This window comes from Saccopteryx bilineata, chromosome 2 (genome assembly GCF_036850765.1).
Source record: "Saccopteryx bilineata isolate mSacBil1 chromosome 2, mSacBil1_pri_phased_curated, whole genome shotgun sequence".
NCBI lineage: Eukaryota > Metazoa > Chordata > Mammalia > Chiroptera > Emballonuridae > Saccopteryx > Saccopteryx bilineata.
This window is the reverse complement of record NC_089491.1, coordinates 387,287,277-387,311,435: the sequence shown is the minus strand read 5'-3', so window position 1 is coordinate 387,311,435 and position 24,159 is coordinate 387,287,277. Positions and strand designations below refer to the sequence as shown.

General features: G+C 52.2%; 1 protein-coding gene across 2 annotated transcripts in view; it reads left to right on the top strand.

Moving 5' to 3' along the window:
* The first annotated feature begins 6,975 nt into the window (after positions 1-6,975).
* LOC136327248 (phosphoinositide 3-kinase regulatory subunit 5) overlaps positions 6,976-24,159 on the top strand; it is a 74,165-nt gene continuing 56,981 nt past the window's right edge. For both annotated transcript variants that reach the window (XM_066264256.1, XM_066264255.1), the window contains exon 1: positions 6,976-7,342. The gene's annotated coding sequence lies outside the window, so the exon portion shown is untranslated. The remainder of the gene's footprint in view (positions 7,343-24,159) is intronic.

The window sequence follows — 24,159 nt, the reverse complement described above, 5'->3', positions numbered from 1 at the left end:
GGTTGTTCTGTTGCTGTAGCCCAGGTCTCCTCTCTCTCTCCTCCTCTCCCCTGCCCCCCTGGGTTGTTCTGTTGCTGTAGCCCAGGTCTCTTCTACCTCCCTCTCCTCCTCTCTCCTGCCCCCTGGGTTGTTCTGTTGCTGTAGCCCAGGTCTCTTCTACCTCCCTCTCCTCCTCTCCCCTGCCCCCCTGGGTTGTTCTGTTGCTGTAGCCCAGGTCTCCTCTCTCTCTCCTCCTCTCCCCTGCCCCCTGGGTTGTTCTGTTGCTGTAGCCCAGGTCTCCTCTCTCTCTCCTCCTCTCCCCTGCCCCCTGGGTTGTTCTGTTGCTGTAGCCCAGGTCTCCTCTACCTCCCTCTCCTCCTCTCCCCTGCCCCCTGGGTTGTTCTGTTGCTGTAGCCCAGGTCTCCTCTACCTCCCTCTCCTACTCTCCCCTGCCCCCTGGGTTGTTCTGTTGCTGTAGCCCAGGTCTCCAAGACCCTCAGAGAAACTGCTTCTTTGCTGCTGCTTGAAGCTCTTTCATCTATAAGGTACAGATGCCAACCTGGGAGGCTGACCTGGGACAGTGGTTCACATGCCTCCCAGTAGAAACAGAAATGGACTGGCTTGGGAGAGATGGTGGTGGTGGGTGGGTGAAGGTTGGCCCCTGCCTTTATCAGCTCCTCCCAAAACGGGCGATCTAAATTTTAAAATGGTGACTGATCGGTTGGTCTCTAAGTCTCCTGTGTTGAATTTTGGAGCTTCCACTGGACCCACATTTCATCTTGTAACCCAGGACCCACCCATACCCCATGCCTGGCCAGCCCCTGATCTTTAACTATCATTGCTGGCGGGCGACCAGCCAACTGCCATTGACTATGCTTGAATTCCTTTTGGCTCATTCGAATGTTGCCATTCCTTGCACAAACCCTCCTTTTAAAAATTTTTTATTTTTATTTATTGTGTTGACATGGTTTCAAGTGTCCCACTCAAATAACACACTCTACCCACCACATCGTGCCCCCATGCCCCAGGCAAAGTCTCTTTAGATCGCCATTTCACCCCCTTCCTTCCCTCCACCCCCTTTCCCTCTGGGTATTGCTACCCTGTTGTCTGTAGGTATGTGTTAAGCATATATGATTTTGGCTAATTCCTTCACCTTCTCTGATCTCATCCCTACTTCCCCCTTCCATCTGACAGCTGTCCATCTGTTTCCTGTGACCCTGCCTCTGTTTCTATTTTGTTCCTCAGTTTATTTTGTTCATTCAATTCCACAGATAAGTGAGATCATATGGTATTTATCTTTCTCTGCCTGGCTTATTTCACTTAACATAATAATCTCCAGGTCCATCCATGCTGTCGCAAAAGGAAGAATTTCCTTCTCTTTTTACGGCTGCACAGTATTCCATTGTGTAAATGTATCACAGCTTTTTTTAAATCTACTTGTCCACTGATGGACACTGGGACTGTTTCCAGATCTTGGCTATTGCAAACAACACCGCAATAAAAATGGAGGTGCATGTCTTCTTTTGAATTAGTGTTTTGAGACTTTTTAAGCTATATTCTTAAAAGTGAAATCACTGGGTCATCAGACAGTTCCATTTTTAATCTTTTAAGGAAACACCATACTATTTTCCACAGTGGCTGCACGAGTATGCATTCCCACCAGCAGTGCAGGAGGGTTCCCTTTTCTCCACACAATGGACAGCTCTTGTTTGTTGATTTGTTAATGAAAGCCATTCTAGCAGGAGTGAGGTAATATGTCATTGTGGTTTTAACTTGCATTTCTCCGATGATTAGTGACATTGAGCATTTTTTCATATGCTTATTGGCCATTTGTATGTCCTTTTTTTTTTTGTATTTTTCTGAAGCTAGAAACGGGGAGAGACAGTCAGACTCCCGCATGCGCCCGACCGGGATCCACCCGGCACGCCCACCAGGGGGCGATGCTCTGCCCCTCCGGGGCGTCGCTCTGTTGCGACCAGAGCCACTCTAGCGCTCGGGGCAGAGGCCAAGGAGCTGAGGAGCCACTGAGCCATTTCACCCACAGGTGTTATAAAGTACCAAAGGCTACAGAATTAATATTAATATTTTAAGAGGCTTGGAGAACATTTTATTAATTTGGGTTAAGGTGTGCAGAGAAATTGTGAGAATAGTCTCTGTACTGTATGATTAGCATAACCAGGATGGCTCTTGCCATTGTATTGTAAATGAAAAGGGAAGGAAAGCATAGATTCCCTGACATTCCACCACACCTGTGGGGAAAGGAGTGAATGGCTAGCCAAGTGCAGGAAGGGAAAAGCCAAAATAAACCTTTTCTTATAACTATGAGCCATTTGCGGGCATTTGTCCCCACGGAAACTACCTCTCTTATGTAAATGCATGTGGTTAATACGTCTGACTCTGGACAGAGAGATGGCGATGAACACTAGAAAATATAGGAAGGCCTTTTAATATGTAAAGAGATATCTTTCTACCATTGTGTTGACTTGTAAATTTTGTTTTCTCCAAAATGATGTATGGTTTGCAAATTGAACGTGGTCCTATCATGTTAAAGGACATATGACTATAACCAATAGTGGTAAGGGGCTCCTAATTTGCAATTTTTGCTTCTGTACTTCCCACTTACAAAACTATAAAAACTAAGTAGAACAAAGGGCCAGCGCGCTCTCCGTCAGATTTCTGTCGGAGTTCCTGCCGCTTGGCCAAGCTAGACAATAAAACTTTAATGTGTAACCGACGGACCTTGCTCCTGTCTTCCATAATTCGGGTCCCTCCGAATTTGGATTAACAGAGCCATCCCCAGCGCCCGGGCCATCTTTGCTCCAATGGAGCCTTGCTGCGGGAGGGGAAGAGAGAGACAGAGAGGAAGGCGAGGGGGAGGGGTGGAGAAGCAGATGGGCTCTTCTCCTGTGTGCCCTGGCCGGGAATCGAACCCAGGACTTCTGCACGCCAGGCTGACGCTCTACCACTGAGCCAACCGGCCAGGGCCTGTATGTCCTCTTTAGAGAAGTATCTATTCAGTTCTTTTGCCCAATTTTTGATTGGATTGTTTACTTTCCTGGTGTTGAGTTTTGCAAGTTCTTTATAAATTTTGGTTATTGACTCCTTATCCAATACATCCTTATCAGATGTATTGACAAATGTGTTCTCCCATTGTGTGGGTTGTCTTTTTATTTTTTGAATGGTGTTTTTGCTGTGCAAAAGCTTTCTAGTTTGATATAGTCTGATTTGCTTCTTCTGCCTTTATTTCACTTGCCTGAGGAGATATATCTGCAACAATATTGCTGCTAGAGATGTTGGAAAGTCTACTGTCTATGTTTTTTTCTAGGATCATGTCTATGATCCCATACTCAAGCCGGCAATCCAACGCTCAAGCTGGTGAGCCTGCACTCAAGCTAGATGATCCCCTGCTCAATCCGGTGACCTCGGGGTTTAGAATCTGGGGACTCAGCATCCCAGGTTGACGCTCTATGCACTGTGCCACCACCGGTCAGGCAAATGTTTCCTAATTTTAGCTTGTATTTTTAAAAACTAATTCAATACACTACATTTATAAATGCATTATCTTCCCAAGCATCGCTGAAAACACATATGAAAAATATTTTCAAAAAAATTCTTCTTTTATGTAAATTTAGTTTCAAAGGATACTCATTTTCTCTGATCATGTGCCTTATTTTATTTTATTTTTATTTTTGTATTTTTCTGAAGCTGGAAACAGGGAGAGACAGTCAGACAGACTCCCGCATGCGCCCGACCGGGATCCACCCGGCACGCCCACCAGGGGGCGATGCTCTGCCCTCCAGGGGACGATGCTCTGCCCCTCCAGGGGATGATGCTCTGCCCCTCCGGGGCGTCGCTCTGCCGTGACCAGAGCCACTCTAGTGCCTGGGGCAGAGGCCAAGGAGCCATCCCCAGCGCCCGGGCCATCTTTGCTCCAATGGAGCCTCGCTGCGGGAGGGGAAGAGAGAGAGAGGAAGAAGGGGTGGGTGGAGAAGCAAATGGGTGCTTCTCCTGTGTGCCCTGGCCGGGAATTGAACCCGGGTCCCCCGCACGCCAGGCCGACGCTCCACCGCTGAGCCAATCGGCCAGGGCCTTATTTTTGAAATTCTGAATCTTCTTGTGTTTTGCTCCCCACCCCCCCCGTGTTTGCTCATCTTTCCTGAGGGTGTCTGTGTTTATCCAGTAATAACGATGGAAGTGGCTGTGCTGATCACCACACATACAGAAGGATCAGAGTGAGCAAGGCATGGAGGTGTGCGAGTGCGACACAGACTTCTTTCCCATGTGTTTTATGTCCTGAGATATAATTTACAAAGAGTGGAATATGCAACTTTCCAGTGAGCATCTCAGTAACTTTCTCATAGGTACATACTGTGTAACCACCACCCAGGTCAAGTTAGAAAACATGCCCATCACCCCCAGAAAGTTCACTCATGTCCCCTTTCCAGTTAAATCACTCCCCCCCCCCCCAAGATAACCACCATTCTGACACACCGCTATAGACTAATTGGCTGGTCCTGGAACTTCACGGAAATGAAATTATGCAGTATACTTCCTTTCGTGTCTTCACATAACGTTTGTGAAATTCATTCACGTTGATACACGTATCAGTGAGTTATCCTTTTTACTGCTGAGTAGCATTCTATTATATAGGTACAGGGTGGGGCAAAAGTAGTTTCAGAGCTGTTCATACGGAATATAATATGATAACTAATAAATAATAATTCAAGGATAAACTCACTCTGTGTTTTGTGTACTCACAACTGCAAACCTGCTTTTGCCCCTCTCGTGTAAAACAATCGGTTTTTTACCTGCTCTGCTATTGACAGAAAGCTGGTATAGTCATTCTCATATGTTCCCGTGTGGACATATTTCTAAGAATGAAATTGCAGGATCAAAGGGAGATGTATATTCAGAGCTCAAGAAAAGCCTGGGCTATCGATTTGGAAGGGGCGGGTATGAGGGGAATGGATCAGGGTGTCCAGGTAGAAGAGAAGCAGTCTCGAATAAAACCTCATGCAAACCAAAGTTTAAAACATGATGAAGACTATGAAGCCAGAACAGAAATACTGGTCAGAGGCACGGGAAGAGAATTCAAGGGGGCATTTGAGGTTTCCTTGGTGATATTTTCAGAGCATGGAAGAATGAACGTAAGATGAGGAGATGGAGATGGGTAGACTCCTCTTGGAAAATCTAAGGCACTGAAAGGAAGGGGAGAGATAAATAGACATATTTTCAAGTGAAGCCACAACAGAGCTGTACAAAGTGGTACAAAATCTGGGCCACATGAGTGACAGGCACCTTGAATCTTACCAGCTGCTTTGAGGAGGTAGGAGTCAAAGGTGCCCCCTCTGTTTGTAATTCTAAATTCTGGCCAGTAGGTGTCAGGTGCTGAGCCACTCTCCTGGTTGGTGGTGGTCTGCCCTCTTGACACAGGGAGATACAGGTGGAGTGAGTGAGTAAAGGGGTGGGATATATGAGAGCTCAACACCTAGGTCGCACCTGCTGGTGAAGAGAATGCCCACCTGGGAGGGGATGCAGGAGGGGACTAACTGGGCTTCTTGGGGAGCTCAGCTCCCTGGCAGTGACTGCGAAGGGGCCACTCCGCTTCAGCTTTTCTCCATCTTCGCCGTTAGGAACACCAAGGGCCTGGAAGAAGTCACGGATGCCGCCGCCTGTCTAGGATTTTCTTTAGCTTTCAAAGTGACTTCATAATCCAATGTGTCAGTCTGGTACACTCTGTGTTACACTTGCTACATTATTCCTCATTCCAGAGCAGTTCTGCCCCCCCCCCGTACTTTGACCACCTCTATGCTAGCTCTTTCTCCCCCTTTCTCCTTTTCATGATGGATAAGCAGCGGTTGGGGAGACTAGGGTCCTTGCCCACCCTCACCAAGTCATATGACCTTAGACATGTCCTCTCACAGTCTTTCGTGATTCTAGTTCCTTATTTGAAAAATGGTAGTGGTGGTGGTGGTGGGGTTTCACTGGTGAATGAGGCAAAGTACTGGATGGTTCTGAGAAGTACTAGATGGTTCGAGCTCCTTACCACCTCTTACTATATAGGCTGGAACCAGTCCTCCCTAGGACCTGTGTTCACCCAAGGGTACTTTCTGTTTCTATGCCTTTGGGGAAGTTGCTTTTTCTTGACATTTAGGGAGCCAGAAGAAGAAAAACCATTGGTGCTCCCATTTCTCAAAGCCTCAGGTAGGGCTGTGGCTTTTGACTCACACTAACGTACAACCTTGTGGGTGGCTTTTGACCCACAATAACGTACAACCTTGTGGCGGATTTCGAACGCCACTACCAGAAATTGTGACACAGAGTCTGTCATTCAATAGTGGAAGTGAAAATATTCAGCCTTGACCTCAGTTAACTCTGAAGTAAGGTGCTATCCTTTCTTTGCAAGGGCTGCCTGCACAGCAGCCGACCTGCTCATCCCCATTTTGGAAAAGAGGAAACTGAGGCACGGGCTTGTGCAGCGCTTCCAGGATTCTGGAATCACTCTGGGTACTATAACCACATCTGCTCCGCTGTCTGCGCGTAGAGAGAGGGAGGTAAGACGAGGCCTTGACTGCAGAAGTGACCTCTCTTCCCCTGCAGGGGCCGGGAAATGGATGGAGTGACAGCCACTGCAGAAGGACAGCGGGACTGTCAGATCGGAGGCTGACGCAGCAGTGCCGAAAGTCTAGACAGTTGCTTCTACGAAGGTTTCTGCAGAAGGGTGAGGGTCAGGGCGTCTCTGTGCCCAGAACTGGTGCATGCATTTTCAATGTGAAGAGCATCGAAAGAAAATAGAAGTAATAAAAGGAAGTGGGGTGCTGGGGTGCAGAGAGAGAAGGAAGCAACGCTTCGGAGCTTCCTCTTTCTCGTCCTTCCCCGAAGCCCCCACCCCAAGCCTCGCTCCTGCTCCGCCCACCTCTCCTGCGGGGGACCAAACCGCGCTTCCGCTGCGCCCGCGGCACCGCACCTTACTCCTGGGGGCGCTGGCGGTCGGGGCTGGCACCCCTCCGGCCGTGGCCGCCCACCCGTCAGGGCCTGCTCCTTCCGAGGGCAGACGGCCCAAGGGCTGGGGTCTGCCTCTCCGACGCTGGGCGGGCTGCGACCAGACTCGGAGGACACGGGGACTAGAGCCGCATGCGCTACCCCGCCACCAGGGGGCGTGAGGGGCCGACTGGGTGACCAGCGGCTCCCAGGCCCCGCCCCACGCGTGGCCCCGCCCCAGCCCACCTTCGGAGCGCAGCCTGGGCGGATAGATGCTGGGACTTGCCGCGCGACTCCAGCCCGGGTGCGGTGGTTCTGACCGTCCGCCGAACCGTAGGGAGTCGTCGCTGGAGAAGGGCTTGGCGCCCGGCGGGGACTGCAGGTGTGTGGCCGCGCGGCCGAGGCCGGGTGGGCGGGGCCGGGGCGAGCTTGGGACTCGCGGCAGGACGCGCGCGGGCAGGGGACGGTCGGAAAGCAGTGGGCTCACAGACCGGCGGCCGCAGCGGGTCGGCTGGTGACACATCCTGCTGTCCTACGGCTCCGTGGACAGCCGCCACTGCCGGGACACAGGATCCGCACACTGCGTTTCCAATAATCCTGGGGACAGAAGGGGCGTTCCGGGGACTCTCTCTCGTCTAGGGAGGGTGACCACTGCTGGACCACCTGCTTCTGTACGGTCCGAGTGTGACCCAAGCTTCCTGCCTCCTACGCAGGCCGCCAAGTGGCCACAAGTGTCGTGGGGTCAAGGAGTCTGCACCCCTCCTGAGAACTCTCAATGAGCATTGGTCTCATGGGTCCTTTGTCATCAGAACCTGGGAGTCGCTGACGTGCCTGCCCCAGCCCGCCCCTGCTAGCGATCGTGGGCCCCCAGGCTGTGGTTGCTCCTTTGGAGAATTGCACGCTTGGCACTGTCAGAGGATGTGTTTACACCCGGGCTGTCCCTTGCGTGACTCTGTGTGTGCGTGTGTGCCTGTGTTTGCGCGTGCGCCTGCGGGCTGGCCCTTCCCAGTCCTGGGGTAAATAAGCAAGAAGTTCAGGTCAGTAGGAGGAAGGAGATTGTTCAGAGGGAAAAAGGAAGGCGAGATGAAAGCAGCAGGATGTGGTATCTAGTGAGTTAACAAGCCTCCGTGCAGAGCGGAGGGGTGGGTCTAGGGAAAAGCAGGGCTAAAAGTAGGCCAGGTCTGCCTCCAAAGCCCCTCTGGATTGCCCTTCTCCCAATCTCTCCCGTCTCCCTGCACCTGCCCCCACGGACCCCGGACCTTTCCGTGCAGGCTCGCCTTCCTCCCGGCCTTGGAGAGGCCTGCCTGGAGAGGCACCGGTTCCCAGAGCGTGTTAAAACACGTCCTCTGGACCTCAGCACCACAGCGCACCTCTCCAGGGGCGGGGCTGGCACCGGCATGGTTCTAAAATCGGAATCAACTCCAGAAGTGATGGTCCCGGAGCCATTGCCTGGGGACTCCCTGTGACATGGAAAGGAGCCTTGAGTTCCAGCCAATCCCGGCTGTGTAACCTTGAGCATTTTACCGCCCCCCCCCCTCCCAGCCTGTTTCCCTGTCTGTAAAATGGGTCTAATCGTGACTTCACGGGGCGGTGGGAATATTAAATGAGAAAAGCGTGGTAAGTGCGACTACCCATGGGAGCTGCTCCACGGGTGTTTGCAGAACAAAGGTGTGGGCAGCAGCCAGGGCTTACCTCTTCCTCGGTGTGGCCACCATGGTGTGGGATGGTCAAGCTCCCTCTTCCCGCTTTACGAGAGCCCCCCTTGCTTTTTGAAGCTTAACTGGCCCGGTCTGTAGGGAAGGAAGGCACCCGGTCTTTGTGTGCTGGGCCTCACTGGGTTTTAAGAAATCCTTCCCCCTTATCTCTAGCTTAGGTGGGGGGTGATCAATATCTTCTCTCCCAGGCTGCAGTGGAAGCCGCCACCTCTGCCTCCCCTGCCTGCTCCCTTCCTCTCATGCACCCTTTTGTTTCTTACAAGAAACAGGTGGCACTGGGCAAAAGTGGGTTTGGGGTTACTAGAGGGGCAATGATGAGGGGGTTCCACAGTGCGGCTGAGCAGGCTGGCTGTGGGAACCACTCTCCACACCGCGGGGTTAGTCACTGATCATGGGGCTCGCTGGCCGAGAAGCGGGCGAGAAGGAGAGCTTGGGTCGCTCAGAGCTGGAGGCCCCAGCAGGGGTTCTGTGGAGCACCAAAGCTGTGCAATTTGGCCTTGGTTCACAGGGGCTCGCCCCTACGGGCTGAGCTGGTAGCTCTGGGGGACCCCTGGGAACCTGAAGACTTTGTCTGGCTGAGCTGTGGGTGACTCGAAGCCTGGATCACCTTTTTGAGAGAGGAAGCTTCTGGAGGGGCAAGGTACAGTGATCTAAGCCCCTGGCACAGATGGAGATAGTAGGGGTGGATGAAGGAAAAATGCACCTTTCTTCTGCCCAAGGGGAATAAGAAGCACTATCCCAGCAAACATATTGCATGTTCAGATTTCCACTGACTTGAAGATGGACATTCATATCTTAACATCTCTGAGATCAAGATGCATGTATTGTCTAGGGCATCTCACCACTGTAACAGGTAGCAATGCTTCTTAGTGGCACACAAAATAATGCTGCATCTTACAATTGATGGCCTCTTAGATTCTGTTAGATGTGATGGATGCTTTAAAGATTTTGAGGGACACTTTATTTATTTATTTATTTATTTATTTCAGAGTGAGACAGACAGACAAGAACAGACAGACAGGAAGGGAGAGAAAGGAGAAGCATTAACTCATAGTTGTGGCACTCTAGTTGTTCATTGATTGCTTTCTCATATGTGCCTCGACCGGGGGCGGGGGGGGCCTCTAGCCAAGCCATTGACCCCCTTGCTCAATCAAGTCAGTGACCCTGGGCTCAAACCAGTGACCTTGGACTTCAAGCCAGCAACCATGGGGTCATGTTTATGATCCCACTCTCAAGACAGCAAGCCAGTGACCCCATGCTCAAGTCAGTAACCCCACACTCAAGCCGGTGACCTCGGGGTTTTAAACCTGGGTCCTCAGCATCCCAGGCCTATGCTCCATCTGTTGCAGCACCACCTGGTCGAGCTTGAGGGGCACTTTATTTATTTTTTTTTTAATTTTTTTATTTATTTATTTTTTATGTTAGAGAAGAGAGAGAGAGAGAGAAGGGGGAGGAGCTGGAAGCATCAACTCCCATATGTGCCTTGACCAGGCAAGCCCAGGGTTTTGAACCGGCGACCTCAGCATTCCAGGTCGACGCTTGATCCACTGCGCCACCACAGGTCAGGCTTGAGGGGCACTTTAGATGTATTCAGATACTCGCAGAATTGTCATTCCCAAAGTAAATTTGCATACATTGATTTTTCCAGTAGCTCTACCTTCTAAACACCGAAACATTTTAATATGTCTAATTTTAAAGGAAATCTTTGTGAAATGTGTTGCTTGCCTTTGTAAACGTCGCATACTGCGACTGACTTAATACATTCTTGAAAACATCGCATGGTTCCACCTGCCATTCTGTTTTATACCTTGGGTTTGCTCAGGACATATTTTCTGCCTTTTTCTTTTCACCTTTCTTTTTGCCCTTTCCCTCGTATTTCATATTCTTAAATCTCACAGCCACACTCGGTAGTAGCCACAACTGGTGGCCCCATTTTACATGTGACTAAACTGAGGGCCAAGGCCTCATGGCTGGAAAGCGGTAGCACTGGGCTGACTCTGGCTGGCGTCTGCTCTTGACCAGAGATGATTCGGCTGGAGTAGCAGCCTGCCTGTGCCTTTGGGTGTGAAGCACACGCTCTGTAGGGCATGACTTTTGGGGCATAAATGTGGTGGTCCGCAGGCCTTCCCTGTCTGCTTGCAGGCTAGCAGCTGGGCTCTGGAGAGTCGAGATGATCAGTTACCTGGCTTCTGGATAAGTGAGATATAGCTATAGCAGGGTGTACCCAATAGGAAGGTGAGGGCAATGAATAGGAAGAAATGAGTGACTTCAGTGGCACAAAGCTGACATTGGGTCCTCCTTGAGCCTAGGTGTTACCAATTTGGGTTCTAGGCTTTAGGCTTTAAAATTTGGCCTCAGGGTAGGACTCCTGCCTCCAGCCTCCAGCCTCCCCCACTCCCACTCCAGCCCCTCTCCTGCTGCCATGGTGATGCAGGACAATAAACTAGAGCCAGTAGCTTTTCAACTGCAAACCCAGCAGAGCTATCACCGTCCTCTGGAGAAGGCTGGTACCCGCTAGCATGACTCGCAAGACCTTCTGCCACCCAGCCTGCTTCCCCTTCTGAAGCTCAGGCAAACCTCAGTGCCTTTGCATGTGCTATTTCTTCTCCCCCCATTGCCCTTTGCTATGAAGCCCCCCGCAGTCAAGGCACATATGTGAGAATTCTCTACCTGCCTGGTGAACCACAAATCCGTCCTTGGATACCCAGCTCAAACGTCATCATCGTTGAAGCCTCCCCCGACCCCTCCTCATTCCACAGCACTGCACGCCCACTCCTGTCCTCACCATACCTGTTATGTCCTCACCATGTTCTCCTACCAGAGCACTGACTGCCCTGCCCTGCAGGGTCTGACCAATGACTTGGTGGCTTGCTCACCAGAGCCAGCTGATGCTCAGTGTGGCTGGTAAGCTGCGGTCATGACACTTCCTATGGTCGCATAGGAAAGAGGTCCATGCACACTAAGGTGGAAGCTGCCTGGATGCAGGGCACTGTGAGGGCAGCAGGGTAGGGCCAGGAGGGAGTGGTGTGCTTTTCATTTTCATGTCCTCCCAGTCTTCTTGCTGCTGCTGTTGATCTAGGCAAATAAGTGTGTGTGGTTTCCTCGTGGGGGGCAGGGCTTGGCTTTGCCTGGGGGCTGACGGTGGCCTTCAGACTTCTGCCCATGGACCTAGGGATTCTCGCTTCTGCCTGAGTCCTTCACTCCTAGCCATGCAACCGTGGCTAAGTCCGTGTATCATGGAAATGACACTGCCTACCCTCATGGACATTACAGTCTAGTAGACAAGACACTAGACACATATATCACTTAATTGCAATCACGGGAAGTGCGGCGTTTTGTGAGATTATGTAAAGGGAGCCGATGTAGTTTAGGGGTTAAGGAAAGTCTTTCCTAAGGAAATCATACTTGGGTTGAGGCTTGAGATACAAAATCAAGAAAATACTAATACTGATTAGTAATAGCTAATAAAAAAAACATTTAGCAGAGACGTGCTGAGTGTTTTTGGGGTGCATCCTCTGAGGTATTCCTTTCAACAGCTCTCGGTTAGGGGGGGGGGGGTTGTGCGCAGACCTTCCTGTCCTGTGGGAATTCACTGAGATAACTGCCGGTGAGTGTGTCACCCGATGTCTGGCACGGACGGGGGGCCTGTTCTGTGCCTCTGCCTCCTCTGACTACCCAGACTCCCAGGTACAGCTTAACCACAGTAAGGCCATACCTGCCAGGACAGGGTGTCCCCCTTTCCTTCACACCTCTCATCACCAGAGAGCACATCTCAGCGCTACTGTGCGGCGGCTGCGGGGGTCCTTGCCCGCTGGGCCGCCATGCCGGCCCCCTGCAGTCACGGGTGCCCTGTCCACTGGAGACCACCGCACCGTGTGTGGGCGCCTCCTCGCGACCCTCTGGGGTGCTGCCCTTCTTGCAGGGTTTTCTGTACCACCTGTGAAGTCACGTGGTCAGCCCCCACCTCCTTCTTCTTGATCCCCCGTGGTTGCCCCAGACCAGGACGGCTGTGCAGATGTCGCTCTGGATTTGGGGTCTGAGTGTTTTTGTCCCTGAATGGCTTGGTGGTTTTGACTCTTGTCAGGCGAATGTTCACACAGGCATTTCCACGCAGCCTGGCTGGGGCGGCCTGCCTCCTCTCTGCACTCTCTGGGTTTGGGAGGTCCCATCGGCACCCACAGCTCCTAGAGGGGGGTTCAGAGGTTCTCCAGATAAAGGGCTTCTTTGAAAAACGGACAAAAATGATAGCTCATCTGCTCCCCCACCCCAAAGGCATATATATGTGTGGGTGCGCACGCTTACATGATTGCTCTCTCTCTCTCAAAGTTTCGGGTAAGACTTCAGGATCTTCTGAGACCTCGCTGTCCACCACCTACCCCAGTTTAGTAACCCCTGCTCTAGAAAACAGGACTTTCTCTAGGCCGATTTCTTTGAATAGGCCCCAGCTGTTGTCAGAGGCAAGCCAGGGGTGATGGGGGTTGGCATGGAAACCGGAAGCTGCTGAGGAGGCCACTGGTCCCTCCCAGGCGAGATCTCCAGGCAGCTCCCTGACCACCCACGGAGACCCGCCATGTGGATGCTTTCTGGGTAACTCAGCAAGTCTTGAATTCAACCCATTTCCAAGGTGATTAAAGAGCATTACTTGTGCAGGTGGTGTCCTTACAAGACACCCTCTGTCCCCCCCCCCCCCCCCCCGCCCCCAGTGAGAGAACTAGATTTAAGGCTAGGAGGGAGGGTCGGAGAAAATGTGTGCTGGTGGCTATTCACATCAACAGAAGCGGCCCGGGTGGCCCCGAGGCAGTCCCTGCTGTTTCTTTGCCTCAAGTATCCGGCCTATCTCCCCCGCTGGGTTCCCAGGGTCTCGCAAAGGCTCGGGCTTTGTTTCTCTGATGAGGTCACAGGTCTTTAGTGTGCTTTGAAGTCAGGTGCCATGTGTGAAGCGTGTTTGCTTCGATTCCTTGTTTCTAAGAATTTTCAAAAGCAGGAATGGAAGTTAAATTTGCCAAATACTTCTGTAAGCATCTACTAGGAAATGCTTGTATTCTTCCACGTTGAGATAGGTTTCTGGGATGCGTTCTGTCAGCCTCCCTATACTGAGCACTCCTTGTACTTACAAACTCCATTTGGTCAAGGTGTCTTATTTTTTTTTTTTTTTTTTTCATTTTTCTGAAGCTGGAAACAGGGAGAGACAGTCAGACAGACTCCCACATGCGCCCGACTGGGATCCACCCGGCACGCCCACCAGGGGCGACGCTCTGCCCACCAGGGGGCGATGCTCTGCCCATCCTGGGCGTCGCCATGTTGCGACCAGAGCCACTCTAGCGCCTGAGGCAGAGGCCACAGAGCCATCCCCAGCGCCCGGGCCATCTTTGCTCCAATGGAGCCTTGGCTGCGGGAGGGGAAGAGAGAGACAGAGAGGAAAGCGCGGCGGAGGGGTGGAGAAGCAAATGGGCGCTTCTCCTGTGTGCCCTGGCCGGGAATCAACCCGGGTCCTCCGCATGCTAGGCCGACGCTCTACCGCTGAGCCAACCGGCCAGGGCTCTTATTTTTTTTTTAACACAGTTAGGTTTGATTTGCTGTGTAGAGTTTTCACGTCTATCAGTATGGCCTATCTTTTCCTCCTCCCGGGGCTTCCTCTCTTCCCGGGTTCTCCCAGGTACGCACCCGTCGCCTCAGGGCTCCCACACTGGCTCCTGAGAGCCATCTTGGACTCTCGGTGCATTTCCACAGGGAGCTGCTAGAGCCATCTGGAGTGCAATTCAACCCCAGGGGCTGCATTCAGTGGGGGTGCTGATAAACCACCTTCTACCCAGAGAAAGGTCCCCGAGATCCGGGTGCCATATACCAGCTCGTTAAAGCAGTGGAGATGTTTTCCTCCAAGAAGAGGACACAAGAAGCAATATCTCTCTTAGGATGTTTGAAGGACAGCATCCTTTGGAAAAGGTGAAGACCTGCTCTGTGGCGGGTCTCTCTCCGGAAGGAAAAGGGACCAGTGAAGGGAAATTGTGAGGAAATAGACTTCATCTTCCTGCGCGGGAGATCTAGGGGAAATCCAGAATAGAACAACAGTGGCCTTGTGGTAATGAGTTCCATGTCGGGGAGGTATTCAGGAGAATACATGTCAGACGTAGAAATGAGAATGAAGACCAAGATCATTCCATTTCTAAGCATCTCTAGTTCTCCAAATCATACTGGCTGTGTCTGACTGGTTGTATGAAAATTGGTTGTTCTGAGAACATAATTTGAATTTAAGAAGTACACTGACCTTGAATAAACAAATCCCAAAACTGGGAAGTTCCCTCACAATTCCCGCAGCCTTTCTTCACAGCCCGTACCCCCTCTCACCCAGGCAGGAGTACTTTGAGGGTTAGAAAATCATAGCTATCCACGATCAAAGACCCTGGAGCCATCACTGACACAGTGACCCTCGCCCACATCCTGTGCTGAATTATGGGCTATGCTTGGGGTCTCTTGTTCTTGGCTCCTCCAACACCTGGTAAAATAAACTGGTTAAGCTCCCCTTGAGAATCCCCTCCCTCAGTGGCTGACCGAGGTAAGTTCTCAAAACCCAACCTGCAGGTTGAGCTGGGAATGAATGGCCTCTTGTTCATGGGGTTTTCGAGCCAATGTTTCATAGGCCTTTACATTCTGTATTCACTTCTATACTAAGGTCTCGGGAGTTTCATTCTGAGAAAACTAAAAGCTCAGAGAGCTGTCCTTGGCCTGCTCTTGGCCTGCTCTTGTCACGAAGAGAAAACAGCTGTGGTGTAATGTTCAGGCTACAGGACTGGAACGGGAGAGGTGCTGTCTGATCCAGGGTATCCCTCCTTCCCTCCTCATCCCCTCGAGCCTGTTCCCTCCTGGGTCAGATAGACTCCATTGTTCTGCCATCCTGTGCTCAGCTTCTGCTGCGCTGAGCAGAGAGGGGACCTGCTCCTCTCCTCACGGTGCCCATCTTGGGGCAGGACTCCCAGAGACTACAAGTCCTTTTTCAGACCATAGTGGCATGCTTCTCCAGTGGATGGCTTCCTCCAAGGTCATTGGTGACTTGGTGACGGGCACATCCCTATGGCCTCCTCCCAACCTGCGTCTATCTCTCTTTGAGGTTTCTGTAGCACTGGATGTCCAACACGTCGGCCTGGAGCCGTACCCCTCCTACTGCTCCTTGCGGACTCCGGTTCTTGCTGTGCCCGGTGTGCTTGTCCTCCTCACCCAGACTCTCTCCTCCTCCAAGTCCAGGCCGGTTGCCTTCGCTGCTTCATCTTCGACACATGTCCATTGCCCCCTCCTCATCCACGGAGTGGGCTTCCTCTGCGGACTTCCCGTTTGGTCCTGAGTGAAATCAGACGCCCAGTCTTGAAAGCTCAGAGTCACCTCGAGTCTCCCCTCCATCTTTCCGTTCTCCACGACCGAGCCAGTGTTTTTATGACTTAAGTTCGCTGGAGTGACGTTGCCCGTGACGGCCTGTCCGTCGCAGGTGTTGGGCTCCAGGGCACATCAGCCCTCAGTTGCGCGTGTGCCCGCCGTGGAGTCTGGTCTCCTTCCGCGAGCTCTGACGGCGCTTCCTTTCCCTGGGGCTCTGGCTCCTCTCACTTCCCCATCGTCCTCTCTGCCATCTGACCCGGCTTGCGTCACCGTCGCCCTCCGCCTGCTCGTGGTGCCTCCGAGCCACAGTCTCTGTCTTGCTTCACCAGGAGATTTTTCTTATGAAAACACTTCCGTCCTGTTTGGAGGCCTGGGTGCTACCGTGCCTCGCAGGGAAAGTCCTGAGCCCTCCGTCTTCTGTTCACGTTTCAAAGATGCGTCCCGCCCTTGCAGTCTTCTCCATGAATTCTCATCTTGTCCCCCAGCTGGACTGCCTGCCTCGGTTCCCCCCAAGACCCAGTGTGTGTTCTTGCCTCTCCCACCCCTCTGCTGATGGGGCGAGCTTCCCTACTGCCTTGTTCGGCACGGGCTCCCCAGCGCCTGGAAGAGCCCGTGTTGGGTGGTGCCCGGTCAGTGGTTGCCGAGTGAAGGACTGTGGCTGAGCTGTCCCCCACCTGATGTCATTGTGCGGTTCAGTCACCCTCCCCCTCAGGGACTGCACCCTGCGGGCCCCTCACCGGCCTTAATGGGCATCTAAAGGTGCAAACCCATGTGTCTTTGCCCTCTAGATGGGCAAGTCCGATGTCCTGCCCTGGAAAGCTGCAGACGCTGAGCCTCCACTTCTTGGGAATCAGGCAGATTTAAGGTGAACGGCTCTCTAAGTCTCACCTTAAATCTCACCTCTCTAAGAGGCCTGGGAAACTGTCCCCAGACACGCCACCCCCAGGCCAGTGACCTCTACTTTACAGGAGCCCGGGGAAGTATCTGTTTGCAACACCGTGTTTACAAGGCAGAAGGGCTTCCTGTCCTGCCGGCCCTGCCAGACAGGACAGGCGGTGGGGCAATAGGGAGCTGTGTCTTCAGGGGCAAGGGCCGAGAGAGATGCTGGCCGGCTCCCTGGGGACTCCTCAGACATCCCCGGGGGCTGCCTGGCCATGCTGACCCTGGGGGAGGTCAAGGAAGGTGTCGAACTCAGGTTTCTAAATTGGGAGAAAATAAAGTATTGCTAACACTTGTTATTAACTTGCATATTACCCTTTAGCACTTGCAAGCTGTTTCACCGAGGTGGCCTACTAGTCTAAGGCAGAACTGTTGAGAGCATGAGACACTCTCTTCTATTGTTCCCAAGTGAGGGGCTGTAAGCCAGTGTTCTTTTCTGAGGGGAATTATGCTTTGGAGAGGAAGGAAGGCTTTCGGAGGGAGGAGGGGAAAAGAAGGGGAAGGGGGGAGGGAGGGGGAAGGGTGGAAAGGTCTCCTCAGGAGACAGAACCCTCCGTTCTGATGCAGAGTTCACCAACACGGAGAGCAGTGCCCTCTCCACGCCCTCCTGAGAAGAAAGCCCACCAGAGCAGTGAGCTGCCTGAGAGCTGAGGAAGCTGAGACCAGCTTCCCTGCTCCTCCAAGGGCCACCGTGGGGTACCCCCCCACCAGCCCAGAACCCCACCGTGACATCCCCAAGAACACAAGCTTGTGTCCAAGACCCCTTGTGTCTCTGGCCCCAACACACACAGCTGGAAATGTCTGGAAAAGTGCCTCAGACTCTCTCAGCCCTGGAGACAGAAATATCAATACTTTATAGTCCCTTTCTGGTGAGTGGGTGTCCCAAGCGTGGGTGACCCAACGCTGGGGCTCACCCACACCCCTTGACTCCGAACGACCCGAGGCTGTTTTCTGTGGTGAAGTCTTCCTCTGAGCCCGTTAGAGAAAGGATGTGGAACCCGAAGGTGCCCAGCTGCAGGGCAGAGTGCAAAGGACCCCTGTGTCATCAACACATCAGCCTGTGGGTCGCGGTGCAATAACATTGGTTTGTGTGGGGAGGTTTGCTATCAAATGCAAAGGAAGGAAAAAATAACTTGAAAAGAAACTGATAATAAAGAAAGAGATAGAGGCTGGCCTGGGGGGCGGGGCTGAGGAAGGACTGGCCTTGTGCAGGTGGCACCAGGAAATGCATCTCTGAACGAGTGAGGCCAGGGAGCTTAGACTCCCTGGGAGCTGTTTAGGGGCTCGTGCGAAGACTGTATTTTCACTACCCTAAAATCCCTCTGGGCTCTGCCTAGTCATCTCTCCCTTCCCCCCCCGACCCCTGGCGACCCCTGATCTTATTACTGTGTCCCTAGTTTTGCCTTGTGGGAACATTATTTTTCACTAAGCTGTTTTCTCTTGTTCAAGGAGGAAGTTTTGTAACCCCCCTGCTTCATTTCCATGGCCCCTTTTTATACTGACCAGTAAGAGGTGATCTCAGATTCATTTACCAAAACGTTGCTCTCTTGATTTGAATTGCTTCAGCGCCAGCTGGCCAACCCAGTTGGTTCCAAAGAACGTCTGACCTTCAAATAACTTCATCTCTGCTTGTTGCTGCCCCAGAGTCGGACACACAGAGGTGGCTACTCTGGAGGATGACCTCAGCTTTTATGAGGTGTGCCCTAACAAGGGAATTTTGGGTCCACCATGTGGTCTTTATTTCAGGTCAGACCATAGGACGTACTCTACACAGGCGGGGAAAATCCCACCAGCTATGTCTAAATGACATAGCAACAGGCAAACAAACACATCATTTTGCTTCTTAGACTCAGTGTTGACTGAAATATTAGTTAGTATAAAAGAATAGTGCCTTCAGTGAGCTGGAGGTTGGTTTCTCTCTCATGTGGTAGGATTAGAATGAGCATCCAGACTTTACATGTCGTTCACACGGGCTAGCAACCTCCGCTCCTTCTATGTGGTGGCCCCTTCCTCCTTCGATGTGTGGCTTTCCTCTCGTGGCCCATGACGGCTGCTCTAGCAATTACAATTGTATCCGCGTTCCGGCTAGCAGGAGGAGGAGAAAGGAGGAAGAAGGCATGCCTCTTCCATTTACAAGCATGTGGAAATTGGCCATCACCAATGCTTACTTAGAGTCCTTTGGCCAGAATGTAGTCATATGGCCACATTTAGTTACAAGAGAACCTGGGAAATGTAATCTAAAATTTCCAAAAAATGTTATTACTATAGAAGAGAGAAGAATGGGCATAAAAGGACAATTATGAGTCATATCCCCATCTGAACTCTGCTGGTTTGAGATCTTTCTGAAATCTTTACGGTCAGATATATGTTTTTTATCCCTTCTGTCATAAAGTAAGCATGCCTTCTAAGCCCTATTGAAAACCATTCATCAAAAAAAAAAAAAAAATGGCACGCTGTACCAAAACATGGAATGAACCCAAATGCCCATCTACAGACAAACGGGCAAAGTATGGTATATACGTGCAATGAAATAATATCATTTAGCCAAAAGGATGAATACTGTATGATTCCGCTTACACGAGGTACCTATGAGTCAAACTCAGAGACAGAAAGTAGAATGATGGTTACAATGGGCTGGGCGGAGGCAGAATGGGGAATTAGTATATAATCGGCACAGAGTTTCCGTTTGGGAAGATGAAGTTCTGTGATGGTTGCGCAATAGTGTGAATATACTAAATGCCACGGAACTGTGCCTTAAGGGTGGTTCAAGCGATACATTTTGTTATTTCTATTTTGCCCCCAGTTTTAAAAGGGCACGTTCTAAAAATCCACAAGCACGGCTCGTCTGGCATTTTAGGAGAGATATCCCTGTAGATAAAGATTCTCCACACCCGCTGGGTGAGGGCATTAAGTCAGCGGTGGGTCCATCTATCCGTGTTGCCATTCAGCTCACATTTGTCTCCATTGTCATGAGACTATAGTGGGACTTGCCAAAATCCAGATGGACTCTTTTCTGTGGCGTTTTCTTGTCTTAGCTGTTTTGCTGGTAGGTCCATCCTTGCGCCTGGTGATCCGTAGATCCTTTGCTGAGTGCTCATGAACTGCCCCTTAATTCTGTGTAGAGAACACTGTGAGGGGGCTGGCGGCCTCAGAGACCACAGTCTCCACGATTTCATCTTCTTCCTGTTCTCCGGAGCCAGGACAGCCTTTTCTAGGGTCTTCTCTGTCTCTCTTGTACGTCTTTCGTTTTCTCTGATTTTTTTTGGAAATTATCAGAAGCAGTTCCCTTTCACAACCTCAGGTTTCTTTATGACTCTGGGGTGTATTCACCCTCATCTGCAATACTCAACTCGTTTTCATCAGCTCCCTGCCTGACTTCCGAACCCTCTGTGCCGGACCCTTCTCTTCCAGCTGCTGGGGTCATCTCAGTCCCAGGTGGATGGGGCCTTTCCACCTGGGAAGCAGATGTGCCAGCTGGGAATTGGGCAGTGGCCCCACATGGCCCTTGAGGAAACCCTTAAGCACCCCGCTTGGTGGGTAAAGCCGTGCGCAGTCTGACCCCCGGCGCTGCCCGTGTCCTGCTTTGTCCTGCAGTGGGGCTGAGCGCCCAGCCGTTCCCTAAGGAGCCACGCTGGCTCACACCTCTCGCCTGTCCATTTTCCCGCCACCACGCCTGGACCCCGGGGCAGCGTCTCCCTCCTAAAGAGCTCCCTCGGGAGCTGCCCTCTTGGAGAAGCTTTACTCACCGACCTTCTCCCTCCTCCATGTTCCTATCGCACGGGCCCCTATCAGCCTCCACGGGGACAGCGCCCCCATTGGGTGGGGCCTGGTTTGAAGGTGATTTGGAATGATGCTGCTGTGAAGTTTCCGGCGCATGGCCCTTTGAGGACATTCCCCGGAACGGGACAGCCGTGTCGCAGGGCATGCTCAGCTCTGCCTTAGTGGGGACTGCTGACCAGTCTTTCATTTGGGAGGTGACAATGCCAGTTTACACTCTCACCTGCAGCCCTGGGGCTTCAAGGTGCTGTACTGCCTCATAAACAGGGTTTCCCCCGATTTTCATTTGAGCCATGCTGGTGGCTGCCCAGTGGCATGGTGTCATGATTCGAATTGGTCTTTCTCTTATGACTGATGAAATCGAGTGCCTTCTCGTGTTGATTGGCCGTTTCGATATCCTCTTCTGTAAAGGGCCCATTCAAGTCTTTCACCCATTTCTTTTTCTATCAAGTTCTCTGTCTCTCTCTCTTTTTTTTTTGTATTTGTTGCAACGCCTACACTTTGTGCTGCGAGATCTACCCGTCTGGCCATGAACTCCTTGAGTATTTCTGGACACCACTTCCTCCATCCAAGTAAAATTCATCCAATAAATAGAACCCTATCACGTAGATCTGACTAACAGAAACCATCTCTGATCCATGCTTCCCAGGAGAAACGTCCTCCTGAGGAAAAGAGGTGGAGGGGAGTAGCTTGTGGAGGGGTCTGACACCCCCCCCCTGTCCCGCCCTGGGCATCTGTCCTTGTCCTGAGCAGTTAGCCTCACCTCTCCAAGCTGAGGCTCTGAAATAACTCCAGGGCCCTTACTGATGTCTTCAGCGTTTCTCTCTAAGCCTTCCTTCGTGCCTGCCTCACTCCCGCTCTTTGTGGTCGTTCTAACTTGGGACCATCCCTTCATCTTTTGTGTATACCCCCGGAAAGTCTATCTGGCCCCTCTAACGTTCTCATGGACCCTGGGACTGTGTCTATCAGAATTCATTTTCCTAGTTGTTTTTTTTTTTCCCTGTAAAGCCATCCTCTCTGATTCCTCTTTCTTAAGTCCAGATCAGTGTCTGACTATGTCTAGCATTTTCTTCTGTGATGCATTAGTCCAAACTTGAGGGGTGACATGCTCCACTGTCTCCCTGTCTTCCGCTCCCTCCTGTTTCACTAACCTTTCATTATTCTTGGTCAGAATCACAGCACAGACGGAACAGTTTTTCTCACCACGTTCTCAACTTCCAGAGACAGAGAGATCAAGAGGAGAGCAAGGGGTTTACCAGACAGCCTGGTTTTAACCGAGTGAGTGAACTTCCATGGTACCGTCGGGGTGATGATGCTGCGTCCCAGGCCTTGCTGTGGGGTCAGGTTGATGATTCACGTGAGAACCGCCCCATGCCGTAGCTCAGTTCAGCTACACGTGTGTGATCCCTGGGTTTCTCTCTTCTTTTATCTTCTTTCTAAAACCTCCGTGCCATGGCCTTACCTCATTCTGTATCCGCGTGTGCATCCAGCACGTATGTATGGGGTCAGGCACTCTTTGCAACCTCATGAGTTTACAGTCTATGGGGCTGGAGGGGAAGAGACAGAGGAATAAGCACGATGAAGAATAAGTCCCATATTTTGTGTATCAGTTGGTGATAAATAAAGCAGGATATGTCAGAGGTAGAGTTTGCCAGAAGTTCTTGTGGAGAATATAAACATAAAATACTGACACAGAGGGACAAAGAGCGAGCCAAGTGGAACATCTGCAAGACGAGTACTCCAAGCAGAGGGCACAGCATGTTGCAAGGGGCTGAGGTAGGAGTGTTCCCTGGTGTGTGGCTGGGCCATTCCTAGTCCTCAGAATAGGGCACCTTGTGTCCTGGCCTCACAAAGCTGAATATCTGAAATGAAGAGTAGTGTATGAGTCACCCTTGGTCTACCGCGGCATGCGCAAAATGTCTTTGTGGCCATAGTCACTTAGAAAGAAAACGTTTCTGTGTTCTTTTTAATGACCTAGCATGAAAGCCACATGGTGTCCCCTATCCACTGTCCTCCATTGTTTGAAGTCGTCTGAAGCCCCACCCAGAGGTATGGAGGGTGATTAGATTCCACTGCCAGATGGGGAGGTGGTGGGACTGTGGGGTAGGGAGATGTTGTGACCATCTCTGGAGGACAGAAGCTCGTGACATTTGTCCTGTGTCCCTGGGGAGAGGGTTCTCATTTTGTGTTGTCCCTGGGCTGTCGTGGTTTTCAGGTGTCTGCCTTGCCCCCTGTGTGGAGGAGGTCCCGAGGCGTGGGAAGGTGGGGCATTCCGGCACAAGCAGCGCTGTGTGAGAGAATGGAGTGCCCCTGTGGCACAGCAGGTGGTGTTGTGAGAACTGTTACTCTTTTGCTCAGTGTGATCGTGGAGAATAAGGATTCAGGCAGATGTGACTGGGGCTCTCGGTCTCCCTTCCTTCCACACACGACTGACTCTCACCCACAGCACTGCCTCCGGGCCCCGGTGGGGCTCAAGTGGGGGTCTCCCGGCATGCCAGGTCTGCATAGGGCTGAACTGTCCCCAACCTGCATGGGTCAGGTAAGGTCGCCCGATTTTTCTGTGGGAACAAACCCCAGTCTCCCCTGTCTGGAAGAACTGGCAGGGAAGGTGGCGGTTGGGTGGCAGGCGAGGGGCGAGGTGTTACCGAGAACAGTTCTGGTGACAGATGGAGGGCGAAGAAGGGTGTGGGACTCGCTGAGATCGGCTTCTCCAGGGCCAGCTGTGTGTTCCTAGGGTGTGGGGGGGCAGCAGGCAGGGGCCGGGTGTGGCTGCAGGGCAGGGCTGAGGGAGGGGGCCGGTGGCCGTGGTAAAAGGGGATGGGTCCTCGGCTGCAGGCACTGGTCTTTAGTCCCAGCTCTGGGCTCTGCCCATTGCTCCAGGGGGGTTTGAAAAAGCCCGAGACCCTGTGAGACTCTTTACAGCCAAGAGGGAGAGAGGCCGGCAAGGGTGGGGAGGGGTGGTGGCTGGGGGCCCACCTGTGAGGGTGCCTTGTTCCCTCCTGGGCTGGTCTGCGGCCCAGTCTCTCTCAGGACTACCTGGCTCCCACTGGGCCTCTCTCGGACGCCCCCACACCCCGCTGACGGGAAATTCTCCCGGAGAATCGAGGACAGGCCTGGGGAAACCCCGACCCACCCGAGTACCCTGACAGGGGTCCCCTAAGCATGGGGGGTCCTCCCGCTCTCCGGGGTCCTGAGGAAACCGGAGGAGACGCAAGACAGGCCGCTGGACCCCTGGAGAGCTCCTGGGCCTTCGCTCTGCAGAGCTTTCGGGCGGCCTGCCACATCCTGTGCCCTGTCCCGCCATGCTCTCGAAGCACCGGCCAGATGTGCAATTCTGCGGCTAGTGCCCAGGGCGAGCCCCAGCGCGGCTTGCTTTCTTGGAAATCATTGCTGATTTGTTAGA